Below are 19,737 nucleotides of genomic sequence, written 5' to 3'. Positions count from 1 at the left end.
ATGTAGCTATTTATTTTAAAGTACACATGTGCATTTGAAAGGAAGAAGAGTGATGTGATATTCACTGAATGAAGCTTCATCTGTAGAGGGTGTAAGAAGAAGGTAAGATAGAGAAAATGACATGATTTTGTGAGATAATGTTTTACATACAGGAGATTAGCCATGGCAAATTCTTCAGAAACGGGGGTGATAAAGATGCTCCTGTGCATATTTGGCTGGTAAAATATTTTGAACATAGTCCCTTGTTAGTTTTGACCCCTTTTTTTTTTTGGTGCAGAGCAGTTTAGAGGTGCACTTATTAAATATTAATAGAAGAGAGACCAATTGGAACTGCATGCCAGTGCAATCCCCGTGCTCTTTGGAACCTTAACCCTAGCTCACTGGAACCTTGCAAGGACATCAGCATTGCATACCTGTGTGACTTTGACCCTGATTACTAATTAAACAGGGATGACAGTCAATTCAGAAGTTGAGTGGACGTTACTATCCCAGTCCTCTCTATTTAGAGGGACAAAAATCTGCTCGATAGAGTAGAAAAGATTAGAAATGAAATGAAGTTATATAAATAGTTGACTGAGCTTGATCTGAAGTCTTCTGATACAACAATGTAGCCATGGACAACAAGCAATTCATGGATCAGTCGACTAGCATTTTCTCAAAAAGCTCCTGTTCAGATGTTATTATATAATGATAGTTGATAGGGAGGCTTAGGACAGTAAATAGACAAGGGCAACACCCACAAGATAAGCTTTGTATTCAGTTAGTGTCTGTAAGGTTGTGATTCTTCTATTAATGGAATATTTATTTTTATCGTGCAGACACTTCCTATTTTCTTATTTAATTTTGTGTGATGATAAAATACCTGTAGAGTTACATTTTTTAATGGAAATTCACTGAAAAGATCATGATACACTCAAGCATCAACTGTCATTATCCAAACCACCAGATCCACCAGATCTATCTCATGGAACTGCCCAATGAGCAGTAGAAAAGCAGTGGTCTCAACAAAGGCTTGAAATGCCTCTACTTCAGTTGTGGACAGTTACGATTAAAGTAGAGTAACCGACCTAACAAATCTCTCAATTTATGTTTAAATTGACATTGGATACAGTGAAAGAACACTCTCCTGTCTTTATTATACAGGTTCAGGACAGAATAGCTAAGGTTTCCTAGTTCTGGCCAAAGGTGGGTTGGTTGGTGAGGACTTCTATCTCAAATACAATGAATAGAGAGAGACTCCCAGCAGAGGCTTGAGATGTTTGGAAGGGGTTTGCATGTTTTGTTGGTTGCTTGGAAAAGAGACAGATTTTCTTTAGAAGCAGACAAATGCAATCAGTGTGAAGGAGGTATCAGGTACCTGGAGCTTTGTTCATGCCTTGCACCCGAGTGCAGGGTGGCTGTGCTTTGCAGAGGTCCCAGTGCATTTGCTCCCAGCACAGGGGAAGTGTATGATGATTTGTGCATAATTTAAAACAATAAAATAAGCTTCCCTTCAGGAAACTCCTGCTCCCCCTTTTTTTCCCAGTGATGGGACCCTTGGAGCAGTCAGCATGCCTTCTCACCCACTGTGCCATGCACAGTGTACTGGTGAGCTTGGTGTGACAAACCTGCAGTGCCAGGTCATGCTCTTGTCTGGAAACTCAGCTCCGTGCCTCATTTAAAGCAATCTGATGGTTTTAGAACTAGCTTTGGCTTATGCCCTTCACACAGGACGACACTAGATCGACGACATTTCAGGATAACTGTTTGGCAGCCATTTTAGATACTGCCTGTGCTGAGAGCTCTCTGGCTGCCAAAAATTGCAGACACTCTGTGCCAAAACACTCTTGGCAGTAGAGATAAACTTTGCAGAGATACACAGTCCAGAAATATCTTATAATTACAAAGCACAGGGGGCAGAGTGTTTTTACAATACAGCTGTGCTAATGTAAACATTTAATTTGGCAGCCTTCTCCACCCACTTTTCAATTAAACGGGTTTATGCAGATACTTTAGGTCTGCAATAAACTTTATTGCTGCTTCTCTTAGAGTACAGTTTATGAAACACAGATTTAAAGTATTTTGGGGGCTTTCCATCCATTTAGTGAGGCACATTGAAAATGTTAGGCTGTCGTAAAGGGAAGTGTCAATTCCTGTTTTAAAATGCCTTAGCTCTGGCTTCACTAAAAGCCTTTGCTTTAAAAGTATATATTAATTGGGGCCTGTCTCCTTTGCTTTTTCCCAAAACAAGTAACAGGATATTAATAGAAAGAAATGAAATCACTTAAAGACCTACAAAAGGACATTTGTGCTGGTGGTGATCATTAGAAAAGACAAACGTTCCTGGCATTGAAGAATGTTGCTACAGAGAATAGCTCTGAACAGCAGTTCTTATGACTATAATTGCAATAATTATGAGATAGCTGCAATAATTGTTCTTATAGAGTAAAAGAAAAATAATTTCCAATCACAAGCATTATTCAGCCTTAGATGGCAAAAGCAGCAAAAGATCCTTTCCTTAAAAACTTCAGAATGCTGGTGGTTACCGTATTTTATACTGAGATGAGTTAATTGGCTTTGTGAAACTGGTTAATGTTTTATAATATAAGAAGACATATTAGATCTTTTTACTCCCTATCAAATCAATTAAAATAACTCTCTCTAATAATGTTTGCATTTTGTGGGAATGAAAAGCTTCAGTGTGACTTTCAAAGGCCAAAATGTGGAGTCCTTCCTGACATTCAAGAGCTCTCCAATTCTGTGAGGGATCACACCGTCTCAGAGGGGCTATCCCTGGTTTCAAAGGCTCTCTATTTAGGAGCTAGGCAAAACAGAGTAAGCACAGTCACAGAATAGATTAGCATGTTGTCTAGGGATGCCAGACTTCAGGATTCAAAGGATCAGCTCAGTTTGGATAAGCTGAGGAGCTGGAAAGACTGTTTGTTGGTTTTCCTTTTTTTGAAAGTATGTTCAGACTTTAGTCATGAAACTTGGAATAGCATCCAAGAAACTGCTATCTTGTCTGCTTTAATTTTGGCATTTGTAATTCCAGGCCAAACCACTCATTGTTGATAATTATGCAGTAGCAGCAGCAGAATGAGGGCTGTTGGTTATCCCACAGCAGTCTGGATGATGGTCTCTGCCCCACAGAGTGTTCAGCTTTGGTTTGCATGTGTGTGGGGCCAGGAGGTGATGGCAGGGTGATGACTCGTAAAAGGCACCAAGGTGCCTTTTCGTATTTTTTCAGCTGACATGCAGGGACTTGTTGGGGACTGGTTAAAGCATTTTTACTTTAAATTTTGAATGGGGGAAGGAGAGATATGCAAATAGATACAAGGGACAGTACTGATGGCGTAGTTTACCAGGAAGTTTTTAAGTAGGTGTGTTATGGCCCAAAAGCAAGTGAAATTAACTGCTTAATTTTTTTATGGACTAATTTGAATGGATTCCAGAAAGTTTGATTAGCGCAAGGCCATCAGAAAAACAAGAGCTTCTTCCAATCAATTTGCACTTTCCCAATGTTCACACAATGAGTTAATTGTAAATGCTGTTTTTTAAAAAGTATATTTATTTGTCTATAGTAGACATCAAATAAATGTGATTAGGTTAGTAAGTATTAAGGCATAACAACATAGCCATATTAAAAAGCTAACTGAAGAATGTCAGCTAAAGCAGATATTAAAGCACTAACAACATAAGGTAGGGTCTAGTTGTAAGGATAATTCTCTCTCTGTAACAAAGTTATAAAGATCAGGTGTGTGGAAGGGAATATAGTTTATGGAGGGCATTCCATTATTGCAGGAATACAAAGTAACTTTTTCTGCCTTGTGATCATATTTTCTTAGACTCCTATTGTAGGAGTGATCATTACTTTAAATTGATAGTCTTCTTACTCTTTCTACTACTCAATCAATCTTGCTGATAAATTGGAATTATCTAGATATTTTTCTCTAGTGCTGTCCCCTTAATTAGGAACACAGTTATTCAACATTGTTGCTGTGAGTACAGTACAGAACAAAGTGCTTTTAGGAGTAGTATAAGACTTTTTAATGGACTCTGGCCTTTTCATGAACAATAAAAATTCAGATTGGTTTTTGTTAGTGAAGGACCTTGTAAGTGAGATACTTATTGTCGCCTTTATTTGGCCACAGAAGTCTGTGAGAATGCTATCATGGTCCATAGGCAGAATCGGCATTTTAGAAAAGGATGCTTTGTAATTCATTTGCATTAAAATAACATATGGTGTTAATATATTAAATGCCTGGCTGCAGGAATGAAAGATCTGAAAGGCAGAAGTGAGAAATGCATTGCGCATCTATGAAGAGATTGATTATCAGGTACCTTTGACAACAATAATTTAATAGATAAATGGTAAATAAAGATCTGTATAAAATGCAGTCCCCTCCTCCTTTCTCAAGGCTTTAAAGATGGGTAATATTTGGGATTGAAGTAGTGCTTGTATTTTTTCTCTATGAATAGAGAAAAACAGCTGGGTTTGGCACAAGGTGATTTTGTACCACTCTGGGAGGCCAGATTCCCTGTGAAGGATCCCTGCTGAGGGTTTTCTATATGTAAGCCAGTCTCCAGGGGCCAGACCTTCCTGGGTAGCAGAGCAACATGTGCCATAGTCTGCATGTTCCCTTTGGAATTTGTGGTCTGCTGCTCTAAGTGCCAGAAGTCTTGACTAACTGATGGAGGAGACATCTATAGTCGTCCTCCCTCTGCACACACTGGCAGTGTCCCGGGTATTCCCACTTCTTCCTTTGTGGCCATGAGCACCACTGCTGCACTGCCCCAGGTAGCAGTAGCCTGCAGCAATCTTCAGGGCACAGTTCTGGAGTGACCTACCCAGTTCTGCACTCAGGATGAGAACTGTACCCACAGAAAAGCCTGAAACAGTCTCCCTTTCTTTGGGTGTTTGTGAGGAAAGAGAGGTGGCTAACAGCCAGCTTTAACCAGCTTCTCTCATCCCAGATCACAGGTTTGAAGCTGGATGTTTACCTAATGTTTGGTCAAACACTGGAAGTCAAGTAGTACCACTCAGCCAATGTGGCAAGAATTAAAAAAGTATTTTCAAAGTGGTAAATGCAGTTGGGCACAATTGCCCATGCACTGCCTATCCTGGGGGTGCTTGAAAGTTTGAATTCTCAGATATGGGGGTTGGGAGCAAAAAATGAAGGTGTGTGGAGGCTCTAGCACTGTCTTAGAGGATTCTTTAGAAAGATGCTGAAAGCTCATGCTCATACAGTAGCAGCAAAATTTTAAGTTGCCAGCCCATAAATGGTAGTAAAAATGCTGTGTCAGTTCTTTAGGAAACACATGAAGAAGGACAAATGAAATATTCTCCTGTACAGCAGAAGACAGTTTAAATAGATTAGGCTCTGGCATAGCACTTAAGTTTATCAAGCGTTTAGTGTTTAGGATGTACAATACAACCGTATGTAACTTGCCAACTATCTGGGCTTCCCCCACTGTTTCTGGTTTGGCAACAACATGGTTTTTCACCCTGTTGCAACGCTGACTGCCAAGGAGACATGGCCAGCTTTCTGCTTCCTGTCTTCCTCTTTGTTCTGGCTTGGTCTGCATTCTGCCTGCCAAGTCACAGATGCCAAAAGCTTATACAAAAAGGTCAAACAACTAAGGCTTGAAGTCACCTATGCCAACATTCGTATTTTCCTTCTATTCTTCTGTATTTGGCTAAATGAAAAGTACACAGCACATAGCTGAGACAGGAATACAGAAAAAATTTTGCAAAAGAGTGTATAGATTACAGTTTCTGCAAACTGCTTGTAGAGGCAGTGAACACTGAACATTTTAAGAGGAATTCCAAGTGCTAAAGAAATAATCTTTCAGTTTTGTGAATTTATTCCTCTCCAGTCCCACATCAAATTTGTTTTTGCTTATTCCTGCTGTTTTACTGTATTTAGGAGTCAAGTTCCTGTAGAACTTAGTGCTACAGATCTCTGCACTTGGATCTGCACCTACATCAATATCTGTGACCCTGTTGTAACTACTAAGAAAATTAAGTTTTCAGTAATATTTATAATTGGGAAGTTCTAATAATAAGTATATAACTGTTCGGAACCTAAACTTCACCGATATAAATATGAAAACTCATGAACTATATGGTTCTGTACATTTTCCCCAGAATAATATTTATTTTCCTGATTTTGGTTCAGCTTCTCTCCACCTTGTGAAACTGAAGCAGAAAAAGATATCTACCACTTCTATTTCTATAATGTTTCTTATCATGATAGTGATATTCACCTATTGCTTTAATCTCCAAGTTTTAGACTAAACAGTAAGGCTGATAATCATAGCCATAAATGCAGCATGACTTTTGGCAGTGAGTTATAAAACAGTGTAGTTGTAAGGTAAGCCTTCTGTTCAGATGATTCATCAAAGCCCAGGTTGCAAAGCACAGCTTACTATTTCAGTCTGTCTTCAAAAGAAAATATTCACTTTATTCATCATCCTCTCATCCTTTTGCCTACCTTACACACCTTTAAAGAGAAGGTGCTTCTTTAAAGTAACAGCAAGAAGCAAAAGGAAAAACAGAAAGATGCTTTTAGCAATAGACCTTTCATAATAAGCAGCATTTGATTGTCTCTTACTCAGATGAGCAAGAAACCTGTACTGTGCTTAGTGATTTTACTTTGTTTTACTAAAAATGTTTTCCTGCTCACTGTGAAAATTACAGAGTTGAAGAATATTCCTAGACATATGGTGGTGGTGGGAGGAAGGTAGAGAGAGAATGCAGAGAAGGTAGGGAAAAGAATGTGTTGTTGGTTGTTTTGTTCATTCATACAGTTGGTTGTAAGCTATCCTGTAGTAAATCTTTAACAATTTTACGAACAGTATTACTAAAGTTAATTGTATACCTGGAGCTTGGGTTAAAAGGGCTGCCAATGTCTTTAATGGGATAACAGCACACTTGCTAGAGTTAAATATTGCTTGTGGACAGCCATACATATGCAAAGATGTGTCAGTTTTCTGCTGCTCTCCCCTACTAATCTCATGGAAAGATATGGTCCAGAGAATTTGACTTGTTCTGCCCCATAGTCACTACATTTCTTTTTCATGGCCTTATAACTTCATAAATGTTATATCTTAACACACAATTTTTTTAATATATGTTTAGTCTAGTTTTTTTTTTAAATGCTGCTACATACTGATTACATATTTTCCATCTGCTTACACTAATAAATTTAGAAAGGCAAATATCATTTTGATGTTGACATTTGCCTTTGGTGAGAGATGTGACTGCCTGTGTTCTACACAAACTTAATGTTAGGCTGTGGCACGTTATTTGAAATGGTATAGGTGAGTTCTGTGCAAAGATACCCATGGTTGCTGGGACTGAGCCAAGTGGCATATGAAAAATAGTGTAGGCTTGCAAGCCTAATAGTCTTCCTAGACTGATCTTTTCTACTCTGTTTCCTATATACAATCACATACCGTCTAACCAAACTATGGTAGCCTCTAGACTAAACTTGGTATAAAACTTTCGTTTTATTCTTATTGTCATGGTGATCTGTCTTCATGTGCTGTTTCCCTCTCCCGAACACTTACATCATGCTGTTATAAATACCTATGTGTATGGAAGTGATTTTGTTGTTCATTTGATTAAATAGAAGAAAAGGTCCATACAGTATTCCTAGTGTTTCCTGGGGGAACATAGGGCTTTAGACTTACAGGAGACAAACTGGCTTGATATGAAATGTGTTTTAACATCATTAGAGAGATTTAATTTTAACAATTGTGTATGTAGGATGACTAATGCCAGAATCACTTCGGAAAAATTGGCCAAACAATGTACTGGTGTATGCTTAGTTTCTGGAGGTTGTTTCACCGCTGGTGGAGTGCTTCTGTTGCCAGCTCTGATGTTGCTTTGCTCTACTGCAAGCAGGCCACACACCTTTGTTCTGCCCCCATGTGCGGAAGTGCCTGGGGGCGAGGGAGCAGAAGAGCATGTTGCTATGAGGCAGCTTCAAGTTGGAGGGGATCCGGGAGGCGTGCTGCTGAGCAGTCTTCTGAACTTTGCTGCATCCTGGGATCAATGCCTTTTTTTTTTTTGTCGTTTTCTTGGTTTGTTTTTTGTAAGTGTGACATGTGATTGACTAGTGGCCCCTCTGCAATGCTTGCCTGTCAGTCACACCCACTGGGTGGAGAAACACAGCCCTAGGCCAAGGTGAATTTTGTGAGTGAATTGCATTTTCTCATGTTCTTGCCATTACTGATATCGTACTGCTGTCCTGAAAAGGCTCTATTGTTCATGTTTCACTTTTAAGTTGGCATTAAAGGGATACAGGTGTTATTCAGAGGAAAACTGCTTGACAGCATAAAAGCATTTTGGGACAGGAACGCCACTGAAAGAAGGCTGGGCTAAAAAGGGAGCTGTAAGAATGTTTTCATTACAGAATCACACAAGGTGTGTTGTGTATTTGTGGAGGGCAGGGAGTGACAGGCAGAAGGGAGGGAAAATCTGAATTCCCAGGTTTCCATTACAGTATTGTTGCCTGCTTGAAATCGGTCATAAAAGGGCTTGCTGTAATTGCAGTGCATACAGCTGAATTCTTGTGCCGTGCATTGTGTCTCATCTAACTCCTTCAGGTCAAGTGGGTTTAACCTATTTGTCTGGGAAAAATACAGTGCAGAGCTGCCAAAGGGCTTGAATACACATAAGGTGTTAAACTGAATCTTGAACCTGCAATGTGGATGCATAAAGGGGAAAATAATTAGTATCGTTCACAGAAGAAGGGCAGTGCAAGTATTAAGTTGCTATTTTTGATATAAAGTATTTAGTATTTAGTAAGGAATGCTGTTGTGAAGGTGCTGTTGTTCATATTTATGCCTGTTCTTTCAGTAGTGCACAAGAGAGTTAACAGGTTTAGCCCATCAGACTTTCCCATCTACAAAGCCCCAAATGTTATAAGATAACCCTGAAGCTATATGCATTTAGCTTTATGCATTTCAACACATACACAAGCACACACACACACACAGACACAGACACAGACATACATATGCACAGATACAGAAATATGAAAAGTTATTCAAATTAAAAGATTGGTTTGGATTAAATTTTATCTTATATCTTTAGCTAGCAGAAAGTTAATTTTTAAGTATTAAAGGACCTTTAATAAGAATGTAAATCTGCAGTTGTAGTACACATGTTGAATGTCTAAGTTTACTCATTCTGACTTCATGTCTTGGAACTGTTGGGTGGTACAACTCATTTTGCTTTATACCACAAACTGAAACTTGAGTTTCTGTTGTATTTTCAGTAAACTTGCACAATGTTTTTTAACTCCAAAGACTATATTTTTTTATAGATGCAGACAAAATCAGTCTTGATAGTTTTCTCAAGGTCCTGCTGTGTTGGAGCAATGGTAAGAAAATAAGCCTTAGAAACACTCAATGGTTAAATAATGTGCAAGGCACTGGCAAATAACCAGGTGCAGCAAGAATTTTGAGTTAGGCTTTTTGCCTCTCTCTCCCCTCCAATTAGCACTTAATTTTTACTCATGCAAACAAAAAAAAGGTAGTAAGCAATAAAAATGAAAGCCTTGGAATTTGAATCCATACATCTGGTTTTTTAGATAAAAAGTAATATAGTTTTTTCAAGTATATAATACCCTTAGGTACTGCAAGAACATGTGCCAAGTTTTGTAAGTAAACGAAATTGAAAGAGCAAAAGCAGCCTCTGCTGTGTACTGAACGAGCAAGCATATTTTAAAATCTTGCAAAACTGCAGCTGGTATTGTACTTACACCAGGGAACGTCACCCATGTAGATGATTAGAAAGTTAAGGAAATTAGAAATTAGGGAATTAAGAAGAAGTGAGGGATATGCTAATATGTTATATACAGTGAAAGTTACAGAATTACAAAACAGATGCTCCCATATGATTACTCACAAAATGACACAATTATGTTGGGAAGGCACAAATGAACATGATCAGATAGGATTTAGTATTTTTTAATAGCTTTTGACCAGTATGACTGCAATGGCAGTACTATTCCTAACAGGGAGATGGACAGTCCGTGGGAAAAATGTTCTTTAAAATTGCTTTGTTTTAAACTTTAAAGTCAAGGTTTAAACCAGGATACATTTTTTCTTTTTTTTTTTGGTGTCATGTTTTAGAAATAGTTGCACTTTTTTTGCAGAACATCCCTGCCCAAACCCAAAACTGGTTTGGTGATACATTTCTATGTGTTAGCGAGTTCTACATTTTAAGTTCTCCTGTGGCACATCATATGATTAGGTATTTCTAATTTTTATCTACTTTAAAAGGTTAAAGTAGAAAGAAAATCAATGCATTGCTAATAATTTTTTTATCACTACTGCTTCTGTATTATATATATTATCTCTTCTCATTATTTATTATAATCTTGCATATAAACATAGTGCCTGTGAGCACACATGGAATTACAGTCAAGTTTGTGAACCACTGGTATGAAAAGATAGGGTGATTTTTCTCAGCCAGTTCTTGTACATTACCTACTTAGTGCCTACTGATTAATTTAATTTTTTTTTTTTCTTGTCATGGTTAGTTTGTTTTATTAGTGTGTGTTTGAATATGGACAGGAAAAGTGGTGCATATTTTGTCTGTGAATTTTTAGATTATAGCAGATGAAATTAGATCCACTTTATAAGGAGCACAGTATCATAACATATAAATTTTGTGTATATACCGCCATTCGAGGCATCATGTTTTCATAAACATGATCTACGATAACAAACGTTACTTAAGGATCCCCAGAACTATGGCATTCCTTATACCCTGTCTCTGTTAGACGTAAATCAATATCCCAGGACTTAAAAATTTCACATAGCTTCTCAAGACAAGAAATACTCAGCAGAGTATAGACAGCAGCTGCAAAAAAAATCAAACAAACCAACCAAAACCAAACAAATCATTGCTCCTCTAGGGTCTTTTCTTGATGTGTTCCCTATTCTTTATGCTAAAGATTGTGTTTTATCACCAGTCATAAAGTTGAAACTAATTGAGAATAAAGCATAGTTGTGGTAGAATTGCAGATTATAGGTCAAAATTAGGAGATCCCTTGGTAAATGTTATAGTATTTAGAAACACTGCAATGATGCTCAGTTTGTCAACTCATTAAATCTTTCTCATCCTATGTCAGAGAAAACGTTATTTATTGAGGATGTTCCTAAACACAGTTATGTTTTCTGGAAGAGATCTTACCTCATGCTATTCTTATCTGGCTTGAAGACTTCAATACTTGAACACTGTGGTGCTCCATTCTAATATTGGAGCTTCCATGATATGGAAAGCCCTAACATTTTGGTTTAATTGCTGTTTATTTCCCCCAGTTAGTGTATAGTGTGGTGGAATACTTGGCATTTTAAGTGACCTCTGTCTAGGGAATGATTGAGAGGCCTTGTGAGCCTCTGTTAATATTTGTGAGTTGTTTGTTAGATGATGTATAAGACTCATGATGTAGCATATGATTGTAACTTTCTGAAAGACTGAAGAATCTGGCTTTTATTACTGTATGATTTAGTGGGGAATGCAATTCACTTGGAAGAAAATATGCAGATCTGTCCTACGGTATTTGTTGAACTGTGCTTTTTTTGTATTTTTAAACGGTAATTTACCATGAAGTGCCTCATCCAAAACTTGCTGGAGCAACTTTGCATTGATTTTAACAACCTTTGTCTGTGACTCATGTTAACAAAGCTGATTTTTTTTTTCTTAGTCCTGTCATCACCATCCCTTGCCTAAAAATATTGCCTTCTTTGAATTTTATCTCCCTAAACTCTTTTTGCTTTACTGTTCTAAAACTCAACAGAAAGTGAAATCTTGATTGCATGGGAGTCAGTGATAAAATCTATGTTGGCTTCCACAAAACCAGAATCCATGCAGAAGATTTAGGTTGGACATTAGGAGGAATTGCTGCTGATTAGGCATTGGAATGGGCTGCGCAGGAAGGTGGTGGAATCACCGTCCCTGGAGGTGTTTAAGAGAAGGCTGGATGTGGCACTCAGTGCCATGGTCTAGTTGACAAGGTGGTGTTTGGTCATAGGTCAGAGTCAGTGATCTCAGAAGTCTTTTCCAACCTAATTGATTCTGTGATTCTGTGAAGATCTTCGTAATATACATTGTGTGAAGGCCATGGTCAAGCTTTGTCTTACAGAACAGAATGAAATGGTCAGTTTATTAATTAGCTGAAGGTATATGCGAGGAAAGTTCTATTATTTGCTTACAAATATTAACTTTTAAATTAATATAGTCTATTTGTTTTTTCCCTAAACATCCAAATTAGTCTTTCATTATGTTCTAAATTTTGCTTTTAATTTTCTGAAGAATCTGTAATAAAAGACCTCTATGAAACATACCTTAATCTAAAAAGTTTCTTGGTTTCCAAAAATGAATGTTTCTGAATATTTCTGACTATGGCTGGTATCCACAGTATCTTCCAGATGGATAAAATTAAGCATTCATATCTCATCTTTTCCTACTGAATCCAACAAGTTTTGGAAAGAAACTTCATTCTTGCACATTCATCCACATGTGGTGTGATACGTATATAAATCTCTTCTTAATGTATATGTCAAAAAAGAGTTCAGCTAATATTATGAGGTATGGGAAACATTTGTTTCAGGCCATGTAAAAGTGTAACCCTTTTCTTAACTTAAAAATATGTGTATGTATGTGTGTGCATACATAGATATGTATTTATTTCATGCACAACTTACAGCTGGGGAAAGTTGTTCGGTTTTTAAAATGAGAAACATATGGTCTTTATAAATTCTATAAGAAATATTTTGAATAAATAAGTGTTGTGACTTATTTTGCATAAACAAATAAAGGAATTTAAATTAAAAAGATAAATTTGTGCATGGTATTTAAAGCTGAGAACTTATTGTGCTTATTGCTATTTTGGTTCTATTAAGTGCTTCTAGGTCCTTGAATTTCTTTCAACTATATAAAAACTGGATTTACTCCCAGAGCTCCGCTTCTTAACTAGGGCAGTTTAAAAACTAAACAAGGACTGAGTCAGTTAATTAATTTAAATGAGATTACAAATCAGAAACACATTACGTAATGTTGATTTAATTACCTTTTTTTATTTACCTAATTAAAACACTCTGAAGGAAAGTTAACAGTCTCAACAATGGCCGGCTGGGTGACTTGGCAGCAGCAGATCTGAGCTGCTGATAAAAGGGAGGGTGAAACAGGGAGCCTGCTATGACCTGTCTGGCTCTGACACCCCAGCTCATCACATGCCACCTTGGTATCAGCCTATGTGGTGCTGGGATTGCCCTGACCAGCCCGAGTGTGGGGATGCTCCCACAGTGGCAGAGGCACAGAGTTTCACCCAGTCATGCCAGCCATAGGTGAACTTGTCTGTGGTAGGAGGGCATGGGGGCATGTGGGGTTATGTGTTAGCTGATGGCTTAATTTTGCTGTGTCCCCAGACCAAAGCAAACAGTTTTATACCAAAATGAAAACAGAGCCCAGCTTCTGCTGACTGGGCTGGCAAACTCCCAGCAGAAGCACCTCCATGCCTGAGCCTTGAAGGCTTTGTGAAATGACATGCCTGCTAGGTACTAACATTAAGAGATACCTTAGCTCTCTGGGGTGAGCAGTCAGCTCTATTCCTTGCTGCCTGTTTCAGGTAGGTGAAGGTTAGACTGCAGCACCTTTTTGAGGTAAAGATCGTAGGTCACTGTTATGGCTCTTGGTGTGGCACGTGAGTGCTGATGAAGCCTGTCCACATAGGATCAACACATCCAGCCTTCAGTGTAGCTCCTGCTGCTGCATGGGTCTCCTGAGAGGTTTCTCCTATGCCTACTGCGTGCAAACTAATGAAAGGAGAAAAAAATTCTTGGGCATTACTTGCCTAAATGGAGTCTGCACTGAGGAACTGGGGCTTTCCTGAGATGTGAGTATACCTTCTGTGAACAGCAACCAGGACTTTTTTCTGTGTCAGCTTAAGAGCCTTGGCACATAGGTTTCTTCGATATGCTTACTTAAATTTGTGAAACCAGATCTGCCAATGGATGAAATCTAATGGTTTCATAACTGGAGGATGCCACGGAGCCTTTGCATACCGAACAACAACCAATCCTTCCTTGAATGGCCAACAGAATTTGTCAGTGAAGTGTTGTTTCAGAGCCGAAGACACTCCCTGTGACTTGGGCCTAAATGTCCAACTTCATTTCTCTACACTGCTCATTTACCACCTTTTATATGAATACTAAACACATTAAAAACTTATAGGAGAGAGCTTCATGTACTTATCCAATGCAACAGCCGAGCAATCTTGGTGAACACAGAGGAACTCCTGGCAGAATAAGAGTAGCAGAACACCATATTTAAAAGAAGTCACTGCTTCAGTGTTATGGAGGTTTTCAGTGTGGATGTCATGACTGCATATTGCTAACAGAGTATATGCTGTTGGGAAAAGATGTGAGGCTTAGTCCAGCAAATGTCTTTCTCACAGTGAAGCCTTACTTGTATTTTAAGGTGCTGCTTCTCCTTGTATGAACTGTGCTTCATACCATGTATCATCAGGGATATCCAGTCTTGGAATCATTTAGCTTGGAAAAGACCTTTAAAATCATTAAGTACAACCATGAACCTAGCATTGCCAAGTCCTCCACTAAACTATGTCCCTAAGCACTGTATCTACAGGTCTATGAAATATCTTCAGGCAAGGTGCCTTCATAACTTCCTTGGGCAGCTCATTCCAATGCTTAGCCACCCTTTTGTTGAAGAATTTTTTCTTAATATCAAATCTAAACCTCCCTTGATGAAACTTGAGGCTATTTCCTCTCTTTCTATCACTTGGTACTTGGGAGAAGAGACCGACTCCCACCTGGCTACAACCTCCTATCGGGTAGTTGTAAAGAGCAATAAGGTCTCTCCTCAGACTCCTTTTCTCCAGGCTAAATAACTCCAGCTTCTACAGCCTATCCTCATAAGACCTGACCTATATCAAGGAAACTGGTGAGGGTGAGAATTTTATCAAATAGCCAACATTTTCAGGGGAAGTATTTCAATGAAATGTAGTGGTCTATGATAATGCAAAAACTAAATCCCCCTCTAATTAACATATTTATGAAAACAAGTCTGACACTGGGACCCATTCTATTTCCATGTTTATAGCATTTCACCGAGCATTTCAGTGGATATGTAATGCAATAAAACACTTGGAGCTTATTTACACCGTAAATTAACTGTTATATCACTAGAGTTGGTGTGAAGCATGGTCATAAAATTGTACAGTAATTCAGGATTGTCAGATGGAGTAATACTGTACAATGAAAGACACAGCTTTTGCAAAATAAAATTGATAAAAGTTTTTGGGAATTTTGTCAATCCAATCAGTTGCTTTGTCAAGATAAAAAAAGTAGGTAGTAGAAGACAAGTGCGTAGTAAAATTAGGACAATAATAATAATTAAAGGTAATGATTTAAAGTGCATAGATGAAATTATTTATTTATTTGGTTTGAGGATTTTTGTTATTCATGTTATTTACTTTGGAGGAGAGGGAAATATTGTACTATTTTTCTGCCATGAATGCTTTCCTACCATGACAAACTACTTAAAGTCTTTGAAATATCGAAAGTTGATTAGGAAAGTCTTTTCCCTAAGGAGACTGGGCTATCTCCACCCCTGAGGGCTTTCATACCTTGACTTTGTAAAGCCTTGAACGCCTGAGTTTAATCCTGTGGTTGAGCCTTCTCAGGGCAGGGGCTGGGACTACCCACGTCCCTAGCACACTGTGGTAGCCTGTGATCCTTTGATCATTTGTCTTAAGCTTTTTATATAAGATGGCAAAATAATCCTTAAGGATGACAGTCTGGAAGGTAGTTGTGATTCTTGTTCATGATTGTGACTCTGTCAGCTGTAAAGTCAAGTGCTGTATAGGTATGTGAAGGTTTAAACAGCATCAAAATGATATATGGTGCCACATCCCTATGGTCCTTTATTCCCCATACCAAAATCATGGACTATCAAAGAGCAAGAATGTGTTTACCTGTTGGTGAATGATTAAATTATTATCTGTCAACTGAGATGAACTGAGTACAAAGGCTGTCTCATAGCCTGTGGCAAATAGAAAAGAGAAATATGTTCATTGACACCACTGAGGAAGTTTATTTGATTAGTGTGATACCTGGGGACAGTTTACTTTTATTCTCTGAAACATGGCTCAACAAACTATTTTTTCTTTTTACAGATTCTGACACTATTTGCTTTCAAGGCATTCAATGTTATGTTGTTACAGAGAGCCTTAAAAGCAAAAACTCATGTACAATATGGAGCATAAGGAAGGCATAGCATAGCTTAGTTTTTAAGGAGAGTATCTTCTCTTATCAGCTGAAAAGTGGAAGATTAGACTACTGGGGTGAGGAATACTGAAAATCACTCAGGAATCTGGTGAACAGCAATGTGACTTTCTTGGCTTTGCTGGAGTGGGTGTCCTTCCTTCAAAGGAAAAGTAGTGCAAATGGAGAGAAGGTCTTGTCCTTTCCTAGATGGCAAATCATTGGCTTTTTTTTTCCACTCTGCCTTATAAGCCAGGACTTATAAGCCATGATGTCTCATGGCAGCACCTTTCCTAGTGCAATACAGGGGAGATGGATGCTTATTTTCTCACTTCCACCAGGCCTCAGCAATCATTTTTGCTTAACTCTGGCTGCACTGAGAGTTGTCTGCACTCACAGATGCTCATTGGGATTGACACCTGGAAAAGAAAACATGGGAAAACAAGTATAAAACGTATCAGCTTCTTTACTCATCCTTTTGTACAGTCTCCTAGAAGCAAGAGTAATTTGAGATAGAGTTTGAATTTCTTGGTGATTGCCCTGCTAATTCATAATAAATTGTACTTAAAGTGTACAGGGCTACATGTCCAGGTAAGAGTAAATTCTGGCTTGAACCTATTTCATATAAACTGTTCATCCATGGGGCAACAACTTATCAAGGCATCAGTCTCTGGTTGTTGGATCGGTCAGCACCAAGAAGAGCAGAGCAGAAGATATGCTTATTGTAGCTGTGAGGTGCATTTTGTGGAAATGGTATGTGCTTTTGCTCTGTAGTAAGAACAACAACAACAAAATAAGGAAACTTACAGCCAGGAGCTACTTAAATGAAAATGTCGAAAAGTTCAGTTTCGTTACATAAACATTGTGGGGTTTTACTTGCTTCTTGTTGTGCATCTTTTCTTACAACTTCTAGCTTAGGAAGTGGTTTGGGTTTCTGTGGGTTTTTGGGATGTGTTTTTTGTTGTTGTTGTGGTTGTTGTTTAATTTTCACAGAGTTATTTGCTGGGCCAATTGAATGCAAAGTGAGCAAGACAGAAAATGAGTCTGGCTTATGTATTTCTCCATCACTCTGGAAGAAAGGGTTCATGTTGTTCATTAATGATATTGTACAGATGAGGAGAAAGACAGATTTAAAGTTTCTTAATATATTTTTTTCTTCCTTAGTTTCTTTGGCTTTCCAAAAATGCCTCTTAGTCCCCCTTTTAGAAGAACATTGCTCCAATATCTCTCTGTTCATTCAGTGTTCTGCTTATAAATTAAGTTATTCATATAATTTAATCCTATAATGATCACGGTTCTCATGTCCTTTGCAAAGCTATTTGCATCCAATCAAAACAGAAGAGTGCTTTATAATTACTGACACTGGTAAGAGAATTGGATCATCACAGGCCATCTCAGGGCTGTGTCTTTCATCTTGAGGATCAGAGGCTTCTCTGTGTTTAAGTGCAGAGTTACGTAGGTTGGTGCTCTCATGCTGAAAAAAATTCTTTGCTTTCTCAACTGCACTAAGTGAAGGATTGGAGAATTTGCTTCTCATATTCATCTGCAGTAATTTTCTTTTGCAAAATCATTGAGACCTCACTGGTGAATTGTTAGTAACATCTACTGCTCAAAACACATTCTGAGAGTCAATCTGTAAAAATCATGATCAATGAGTAGTTAACATAAATCAAAGCTAAGTCTGACTGTAAAATTATAATAAACAACCAACTGCTTATCCCTATAACTGGAAAATTCTTTGCTAAGTTTCTTATTATAATATGAAAACCAATTGTTTAAACTATCATCAGTCTTTAAATCCTGGAACCAGAAAGTAGGAGTAAAGGCAAATTGCTGTATAAGAGCTAAAAATATCACTTTCCTTTGTCCTTCTTTGTAGTGAATTTTAACAGGAGAAAACTTCAAATGTTATTTTCTAGTAGGCCTCATTCAGTTTCAAATCTCTGTGATTCCAAAGCTATGCTGTTCAAGCTTTATTGGGTGCATCCACTACCAAACTGACACTTCTTGTATACTACATGTCTATAGTAGTTTTACACTCAACATTGCTGTGCAAAATAATTCTCTCTGATAATCTGAATTTAAGTGTGTATGGTTTGCAGAAGCAGAGAATGCCTATTAGAAGAAGATTACAGTTCACCCCCTGCAGGGCGAACCTTCCCATTGCAACACAGCAAGAAGGATAGAAAAGTCCATATGCAGAGAAACATATTTTTAGCATTTCTTGTAGCTGATTAAGTTTACAAATTGACTTGATATTTTAAAGGGTTGTACTCTTTCTTATCATGAGAAGAAACAGACATACTGAATGGCTACGTACTGTGCTGTACAATTGCACTCCTAAGAGTGCCCCAAGTGTGCAAACCAAGTGCAGAATCTGACCCACAGACTTGCCCTTCATGCTTCCTGCCTGAGATTGAAGAAGACAGATGAAATTTCATGTGAAATTCGCTATTCAATGTATATTTTATTGTGTACAAGAGACACATATGAGTCAAGCCATGTTTATTAAGCTACATAATAGGTGGCACAGATTTCAAGGAACCTCTTATAGCAGGCAGAGGGAATCTCTCATTCTAGGTTAAGGGCTACACTGGCTTTAAGAAGAAGCGATAGGAATTGAAGGACGAGTATTTGTTAATATGTACTTCTTTTCTGTCTTTTTTATTCTTTAATTTGGGCATCGTATACAGCAGTGCGTTAAACAACTCTACTTCTGTCTGGAGTCTATTTGGTGGGAGTAATTTCTGTGGTGCTTTGATGCAATCTTTTGATAGTCCTGTGCTCATATGCTACTAATAGCTCTGCTACATTTAAAAAAATTAATATTTTTTATTCAGTTTGTAAAACTAGATACCTATATATGGAAAAAATGACAGTTCTTCATTTGGTTTCTTACTGCTTTGCATATTTTGTTTGTCATGTCTTTGTTAAGAATTTCTTACAGTGGAGCAATTCTTGTTATATTATTGAATACGTAGATGGTTTTGAAAGCAATTGATTTCATGAATAAGGATATCACTTATCATTTAGTGTATTAACATGAAATTGCATTCTCCTCTTGATTCATTCGGTGCATGCGTTATGAAAAAACCAGTCTTTGGGGTCTACAGGATTTGAGTCTTATTAGTTTTTATGTTACATAATTTAATTTCACAACAGCAGTTCTCACAGGCTAGGAACACAAAGCCGATATTGTATTTAAACATACTGTCATATCCTCAGTGCAGTCATAAGTCTGTGGAAACAGCATAGGCCTTGGTGCTTTAAGGAAAGCCTAATGAAACAGGACTTATCACTGCAAGTGCCACTAGTTGCGTGATCTGTTACATCTTTCTGGTCATTGCCCGAGAATAAGCTACCTCTCCTTTGCTGATTATGCAATATTATATTTAGGGGATGGAAGGAAAGGGAATGAAAAGGTACTCTTGTAAATGTGTTTACAACTTGAGT

General features: G+C 37.9%; 1 protein-coding gene across 17 annotated transcripts in view; it reads left to right on the top strand.

Annotated features, from left to right (window-relative positions):
* The window catches only part of NFIB (nuclear factor I B), a 168,743-nt gene that overhangs the window by 75,294 nt on the left and 73,712 nt on the right, over positions 1 to 19,737 (top strand). The window lies entirely within an intron of this gene.

Source organism: Pseudopipra pipra, chromosome Z (assembly GCF_036250125.1).
Source record: "Pseudopipra pipra isolate bDixPip1 chromosome Z, bDixPip1.hap1, whole genome shotgun sequence".
In the NCBI taxonomy this organism is placed as follows: domain Eukaryota; kingdom Metazoa; phylum Chordata; class Aves; order Passeriformes; family Pipridae; genus Pseudopipra; species Pseudopipra pipra.
This window is presented reverse-complemented; position numbering and strand designations above follow the sequence as displayed.